Raw genomic sequence first — 8165 nt, 5'->3', positions numbered from 1 at the left:
GGTCTATGACACACCTACATGGCTCACAGCGCCCCTGGATGGTCTCTGACGGAGGGATGACTCTTGTCCCCCAGATCCACTGGTGATGCCATGCATGGGAGCTGGTGTAACTGGCACTTTTGTGTCTCTCCTCCTGCTCAGGACCTGGTGCTCCCTGGCTGACTCAGCCTTACCTCTCAGCTGGGATCTGCACATACCTCTGTGGCTGGGTCTCATCTTGCATCCCACCTCTGGGCAAGACTGTCTGCTGCTCAGGCTCAGCTGCAGAGTCATCAAAGCCTTTACCAGGTTAAAGCCTCCTTCATGAACCTCCTGCTATGAGCCCAGCCACATTCCGTATCCCCCACTGGGAGCGTAGCCTCCATGCCCCCAGTCTCATCTACAACACACCAGGAGCTAAGGTCAGCTCCAGAAAGCTATATATAAAGACTCCGAGGGATCCCTGGGTGGCGCAGCGGTTTGGCGCCTGCCTTTGGCCCAGGGCGCGATCTTGGAGACCCGGGATCGAATCCCACGTCAGGCTCTCAGTGCATGGAGCCTGCTTCTCCCTCTGCCTATGTCTCTGCCTCTCTCTCTCTCTCTCTCTCTCTCTCTCTCTCTGTGACTATCATAAATAAATAAAAAATTAAAAAAGAAAAAAAATTAAAAAAAAAAGACCCCGAATAGCCAGGGGAATTTTAAAAAAGAAAACCATATATGGGGGCATCACAATGCCAGATTTCAGGTTGTACTACAAAGCTGTGGTCATCAAGACAGTGTGGTACTGGCACAAAAACAGACACATAGATCAGTGGAACAGAATAGAGAACCCAGAAGCGGACCCTGAACTTTATGGTCAACTAATATTTGATAAAGGAGGAAAGACTATCCATTGGAAGAAAGACAGTCTCTTCAATAAATGGTGCTGGGAAAATTGGACATCCCCGTGCAGAAGAATGAAACTAGACCACTCCCTTGCACCATACACAAAGACAAACTCAAAATGGACGAAAGATCTAAATGTGAGACAAGAGTCCATCAAAATCCTAGAGGAGAACACAGGCAACACCCTTTTTGAACTCGGCCACCGTAACTTCTTGCAAGATACATCCACGAAGGCAAAAGAAACAAAAGCAAAAATGAACTATTGGGACTTCATCAAGATAAGAAGCTTTTGCACAGCAAAGGATACAGTCAACAGAACTCAAAGACAACCTACAGAATGGGAGAAGATATTTGCAAATGACCTATCAGATAAAGGGCTAGTTTCCAAGATCTATAAAGAACTTATTCAACTCAACACCAAAGAAACAAACAATCCAATCATGAAATGGGCAAAAGACATGAAGAGAAATCTCACAGAGGAAGACATAGACATGGCTAACATGCACATGAGAAAATGCTCTGCATCACTTGCCATCAGGGAAATACAAATCAAAACCACAATGAGATACCACCTCACACCGGTGAGAATGGGGCAAATTAACAAGGCAGGAAACAACAAATGTTGGAGGGGATGCGGAGAAAAGGGAACCCTCTTGCACTGTTGGTGGGAATGTGAACTGGTGCAGCCACTCTGGAAAACTGGAGGTTCCTCAAAGAGTTAAAAATAGACCTGCCCTACGACCCAGCAATTGCACTACTGGGGATTTACCCCAAAGATACAGATGCAGTGAAACGCCGGGACACCTGCACCCCGATGTTTATAGCAGCAATGGCCACGATAGCCAAACTGTGGAAGGAGCCTCGGTGTCCAACGAAAGATGAGTGGATAAAGAAGATGTGGTTTATGTAGACAATGGAGTATTACTCAGCTATTAGAAATGACAAATACCCACCATTTGCTTCAACGTAGATGGAACTGGAGGGTATTATGCTGAGTGAAGTAAGTCAGTCGGAGAAGGACAAACATTATATGTTCTCATTCATTTGGGGAATATAAATAATAGTGAAAGGGAATATAAGGGAAGGGAGAAGAAATGTGTGGGAAATATCAGAAAGGGAGACAGAACGTGAAGACTGCTAACTCTGGGAAACGAACTAGGGGTGGTAGAAGGGGAGGAGGGCGGGGGGTGGGAGTGAATGGGTGACGGGCACTGGGGGTTATTCTGTATGTTAGTAAATTGAACACCAATAAAAAATTAAAAAAAAAAGAAAGCTATATATATAAACTCCAGCTATCCCTCTACTCAAAGAGAGGGCTGGCTCACTGTGCAGAGTGTATCCTGTGAGTCTCAAGTGTGCATGAGGTGAAACCCTCCTTTACCTGGAGCTCTTCCTCATTTCTTGAACAGCTATCCCTTGTCGGAGCTGTTTTACCTCTGCCCCCACTTCTTCTGGGGGCCTCTGCCCCCTTCTGGGCCTGAAACGGACACTCTTTCTTTGGCTTGTCGCTCATATTGACCTGACTTCCCATACTATATCCAGGTCAAAAGGGGGGCATGATGTGAAATTGGTACCTTCTCAAAAACAACAGAAATTGACATTACATAACCCTCCCACTTCAAATATATATATAAAGGACTAGATGGATAAATGAACGGTCACAATGCCAGAAGTTCCCTAAGATGTGCATAGAGAGAGAGAGTGGTGTCAGGCAATATGGATATGAATGGAGGCCTTGGCAAGACCAGTTGCAGTGCAGACACGGGGACAAAAGCTCTACTGAAGGGGGTCGAGGAGCTAATAATGGCCTCAGGAGAAGCTGAAGCAGTTTTGCTTTGAAAGGAACAGATGAGGGCAGCCCCAGTGGCTCAGCGGTTTAGCGCCGCCTTCAACCCAGGGCGTGATCCTGGAGACCCGGGATCAAGTCCCACGTCAGGCTCCGTCAGGCTCCGTCAGGCTCCGTCAGGCTCCGTCGTCAGGCTCCGTCAGGCTCCGTCGTCAGGCTCCGTCAGGCTCCGTCAGGCTCCGTCAGGCTCCGTCGGGCTCCGTCGGGCTCCGTCGGGCTCCGTCGGGCTCCCTGCGTGGAGCCTGCTTCTCCCTCTGCCTGTGTCTCTGCCTCTCTCTCTCTCTGTCTCTGTATCCCTCATGAATAAATAAATAAAATCTTAAAAAAAAAAAAAAAAAGAAAGGAACAGATGAGGTGCCAGTAGCTGCAGGAGGACATGGGGGAAGAGGGTAGGGGCTCTTCCCCTTTATTGTGGAATGCTCCAGTGTAGAGAGAGGAGGAGAGAGGAGAGATCCTTGCAGGAACAAGTTCTCTGAGAAGGTGGGAGGCGTGGGATCCAGAGCAGAGGTGAGGGGCTGGTCGCAGTCTAGACCATGTATGCAGAGAATGCCGGGACAAAATCCCCTAGATTGGGACTGGGAAGGTCAGAGAATGCCACCTGATTGCTACTGTCCTCTCCATGAATTATTAGGGAGGTGCTTGGGAACAGAAGAGAGTTGCTAGGGAGTAACATAGTAGTGTGGGTAGGATGGTTGGAAGTGAGAGGCAATTCTCTCCTGGACATGGAATCAACATAAAAGTATTCGGTAGGATTTTAAAATTTCATCATCGATGCTCTGGTGCTCAGATACAGACAGGGAGTGTCCCTTACTGGGGGTGAACCTTGAGGTGGCCCTGAGGTCCCTGCACTGGAGGCCCCCAAGAGGCTGAATGCTGGGGAGGTAGAGGTATTAGAGGGAGGGGGCTGGGGGAGGAGGCATTCTGTTCCAAGTGATGAGCCAGAGGACTGCTAGATAATGACAGCAGACAGGGGCGCTGGGTTTCCTGATGCCCGGGGCATGTAAGTGGGTAGAGGATGCTCGGGTTGGGGAGAAGGAGAATATCCCTTGGGGGTGAGAAGCCCCGAGGCGGACAGGTCATGTTCTTGGCCCATGAGGTGCCCCGAGACAACCGAGGCGTGAGAGCTGAGAGGACAGCGAGGGTGCCACGGGACTGGCGTGTTCAAAGCTGGGGCACAGGAGGACAGTGAACGAGGGATCCGTACACACGTCGCAGCGGGGCGGTGGGGGCACCCGGGTATGTGGTGACAGTACCCGGATACCAACACGCCGGGTCCTGGAACCCTTCCCCGAACCCCCAGCGAACCCGGGCCCACAGCCTGGCACCGACCTCATTCAGCGCCTGCGCGCATGCCCAGAACTCACCAATCGGAGCGGAGCTCTGGGGATTCTCCCTCCCTGGTGCCGGGACTTCCGGGCGCGTGCCTTTGGCCGCTATTACCATATTTCCGGGGCGGGAGAGCGGCCGGCTTTGTGTAGGGAAGGATGCTGCCGGGTCCCTTTGGCAACTTCCTGGCTTCTCCGCCCCTCAGCGGCATTGCACGTAGCTCCTTCAGCTACTATCTCTAGCTCTCCTCGCACAAGAGCGGTGGAAAGGATTAATTTTCCTTCCCAAATGTGGCGCTCAGTTTCTGTGGCCGCTAGGTGGCAGTAGTGTGCCGTGTCGCCTTTGGGAGGACCTCCGCCCCCGCCCTTCGTGCTTGAAAAAAGAGGCAGCAGCCGTCTTCTCGAAAATGGGGCTTTCCGTTGCGCCTGCGCGAGGTTAGACCGCCCGGGACTGTCTCTGCTTTGTTCCCTTTTGTGAGGGCTCCTGTGAAAACGCACCTCCCACGGACTGAGCCCTTCTGCTTTGCCACTTGGCCTTTCTGAAATTGCTGCGTAGGTGCCTCAGCAACTTGCTTTCTGGGTCTCTCAGTCGCCTGCTCAGTGGAAGTGGCTTTCCCTAACACCCAGCGCTTAGCAGGCGCGGAGGGTAACCTGTACTGGCCAGTGTTTAATGAAAGGTCCAAAGATACACGTCGGGGTGATGAGAAATCCGCGAGATGGGTGATGCTGGTGATGGTGGCACAACACTACCAACTTACTGATACTACTGTGTCTTCACTTATTTATTCTTGAGAGACACAGAGGCAGAGACGGAGAGGGAGAAGCAGGCTCCCTGCGGGGAGCCCCATGCTGGATCCGATCCCGGATCCCCGATCCTACCCCCCCCCCACCCCCGCCCCACACACACACCCTGGGATCAGGCCCTGAGCCAAAGGCTGGCTTTCAACCACTGAGCCACCCACGCGTCCTTGTCTCTGCATTTAAACATGCCAAAAACGGTAAATTTTATATTCTAGGTATTTTACCACCACGGGAGTGAGAAAAAAAGCATCTTTCATTGAAGGTGACTTGGCATAGAGTTTGCTTTAAATCAGTAATTGCCCAAATGGATCCAAATGAAATGCAGGTATCAAGTAGGCCTTGAAGGAACAGGTAGGTACCAATGTTGAGAAGGTGAAGGAACGCCCCCGGGGACACGCCTGTGCACGTGTGTGTGTGCATGCACAGGACCCTTGGACAAGCACACACAGTGACAGTCCCAGCTCCGTGTCTGTGGCTGGCCTCCCACACAGTACATCGTGTGTACATCCTTTCCACTCCTTTGTCTTCCTTGGGTTGTTTTTTTTGTTTTGTTTTTTGTTTTTTGTTTTTCCCCCTCTTGAGTCAGAGGGATTAAGCTGCAGTTACCCTAGTAACCAATTTTTTTTTTTTTTTTTTTTAATCATCTCAGCATTGTTCACAGAAAGAGAGCGAGTTGGAGACCAGTGCTTTCTCTTCTGTCCTGGAGCTGGGCTGTTGCCAGAGCTGAGTGACCCAGTGGGGAGCAGCAGAGGAGTGTTGCCAGACTGCACTCCCACACCCCCTCCAGCACACAGGCCCTTCTCCTCCCTCTCCCTGCTTGCTGGGATCTCCCCTGAGGATGGGAATGTGCTCTGGCTAGCAGGGAAGGGATAGATGTGTGGTAGAGGATGCAGGGAGACAGGTGGGATCTTAGGATGTCTGCAGAAGGGACTGGGGGAGGGACCAGAGTCCCACAGAAGGCACTCTGTACAGCACTGAGGTCCCAGGAGATGATGAAGGCTCTGAAAGTAGAGTGGCCCTAAATGTGGTTCTGTGATTTTTCTCCAGCACTGCACAGTGCTACACCATTTTCGGAAGCTAAGCTTCCTGGCTCAGGCTCTGGAAAACCGGGCCTGTGTTGTCAGGGGAGAAAGAGCCTGGCATCGCCCTGGAGGCAATGGCAGCCTTGAGAAGGCCCTGCTCCCCCCAGCGACAGCTCCACTCTGTGTGTGTCTGGTCTGCTCTTCCTCCTGTGCTCCGTGTTGGGGGTTCCCTATGGGTTGAGAACCATTGCCCTAGTTCAAGGAGAGGACAAGGCAAAGACGTCCCAATCTCCTCTCTCGTCCCAATCTCCTCTCTCGGGGACTGATTGGAGGGTGGACAGAGATAGAGGTGGTGGGGATGGGGAGGTGAGATCACGGGTGCCCTGGGGCTCCTCAGACCACAGGCCACGTTGCTTAATTTATTCTCTCTGGCTGTTGTGATCTTCATGCTTGTTCACTGTCCCACCGCATAGAAAAGGAACAAGACACCCGCTGAAACCATTTCTGATCTGGCAAGTGTGCTCAGATGCCATCAAGTGAATGGTCTAGTTGATTAAATGCTCGGTCTCTCAGATTTCCACCCCAGCTCCCTACTTCTTTCCAAGGTGGGGAAGGAGTGTGTGTGGTTTACAAGTCTCCTGGGTGATGCTGGAAGGGGAACGGCTATGAAATTCTTTGGGTCTCTCAGTATGCTCTGTGTCTCTGAGGGGAGGAAGACTGTTGAACCTTCACCCAGGTTCAGCTGGTAAAGCAGACCCGCAAAGCCCATGCAGGTTAGCTGGTGAAACTTGCCTCTTCCTCTCTCCTCTTGGTTGGGACCTGGTGCTTCCTGGCTGACCCAGCCTCAGCTCACCTCTGCTGGCATCTTAGATCCTTCTGACACTTGGTCTCAACCTCCATCCCCACTCTGGGGAGGGCTGACACTCCGCAGCCTCAGCTGCAGAGTCACCTAGCCCTTTGCCTACTTAGGCTTCCTTCATGAACCCCTGCCTGGGGATTCAGTCACTTTCTACATTTTTCCCTCACCTATCCAGCCCCTGGGGGTCTCACCTATAGCACAGCAGAAGCCAAGATCAGCTCCAAAAAGCTAAGTAAGTGCCTAAACCAGAGCCCCCCCCCCCCCCCCCAGCCAGCACCGGGAGGCTGCTGGGTCATCCTGCAAAGTGAATTCCAAGTCCCAAATGTGAAGGAGGGCAAAATCCTGTCCTCCTCTCTCTCTCTTTAAAAAAGATTTTATTTATTTATTCATGAGAGACACATAGAGAGAGGCAGAGACATAGGCAGAAGGAGAAGCAGGCTCTGTGGGGAGCCTGATGCACGATTGGATCCCAGGACTCCAGGATAAGGCAGCCGCTCAACCGCTGAGCCACCCAGGCATCCCTGTCCTCCTCTTCTCTGATACAGCTCACTTACAGCTCCCCTCCCATACAGGGGAGACTGAGACTTGAGAGCCTTCCCCCCACCTGCCACCTCCTTTGTCTTCTATTCCTCTGAAGCTGGGACAGAACAGTCTTCTTTAGCTTGACCTTCATGCTGACAAGGCTCCCCAGAGTATGTCCAGATCCCAAAGGGAAACCTTTAGGGTTTTGTTTTGTTTTGTCTTGTTTTTTAAAGGAGTAAGGAGGCTGGTAACTGATAAAATAGGTGGGATTAACCAACATGAATGCCTCAGCCAAAATCAGTGCGGATGACATTTAAAAGTGAACTCAGGGTCCAAAGACAGACACACCAGGGCAGCCCAGGTGGCTCAGCGGTTTAGCGCTGCCTTCCGCCTAGGGCGTGATCCTGGAGTCCCGGGATCCAGTCCCACGTCGGGCTCCCTGCATGGAGCCTGCTTCTCCCTCTGCCTGTGTCTCTGCCTCTCTCTCTCTCTCTCTCTCTCTCTGTCTCTCATGAATAAATAAATAAAATCTTTAAAAGAAAAAAAACAGACAGACACCATGCTTTAAAAGGGTCCTGGGAGATGCTGCGTCAACAATGTTTTAATGTCAGTGCCCAGAGAGCTTCACTCCTAGTCCTCTGCTCCCTCCAGGCCCTGCTAACTATTAAGGAGAGTTGGGCAGCAGAGATGAAGTTACCCAAAGATCATGTTGTCTTCCAGGAGTTCCGGGGGAAGCCCAGGTGCCTGTTCCTGTCTGGTCGATAGGAGGGTGGGCAAACACTTTACCAGTCTCATATATATCACATAATAAAAGAGCAGCACTTGAGATTGGCTCGATAGTTTCACCTTTTAAAAGAAATACTTGAGATGCCTGGGTGGCTCAGCGGTTGAGCGTCTGCCTTCAGCTCAGGGCATGATCCTGGAGT

At 51.5% G+C, this 8165-nt stretch overlaps 1 long non-coding RNA gene across 2 annotated transcripts; it reads left to right on the top strand.

Annotated features, from left to right (window-relative positions):
* The first annotated feature begins 4133 nt into the window (after positions 1-4133).
* Positions 4134-6432, top strand: LOC144307614 (uncharacterized). Of its 2 annotated transcripts, none has more exons than XR_013374416.1 (3): positions 4134-4470; positions 5052-5187; positions 5486-6432. It is a non-coding gene; the product is annotated as an uncharacterized LOC144307614 (long non-coding RNA). The 2 variants fall into 2 exon arrangements; XR_013374417.1 differs by lacking the exon at positions 4134-4470 and adding an exon at positions 4486-4587.
* The last annotated feature ends 1733 nt before the right edge of the window (positions 6433-8165 follow it).

The sequence above is a fragment of the Canis aureus genome, chromosome X (genome assembly GCF_053574225.1).
Source record: "Canis aureus isolate CA01 chromosome X, VMU_Caureus_v.1.0, whole genome shotgun sequence".
Classification (NCBI taxonomy): Eukaryota; Metazoa; Chordata; class Mammalia; order Carnivora; family Canidae; genus Canis; species Canis aureus.
This window is presented reverse-complemented; position numbering and strand designations above follow the sequence as displayed.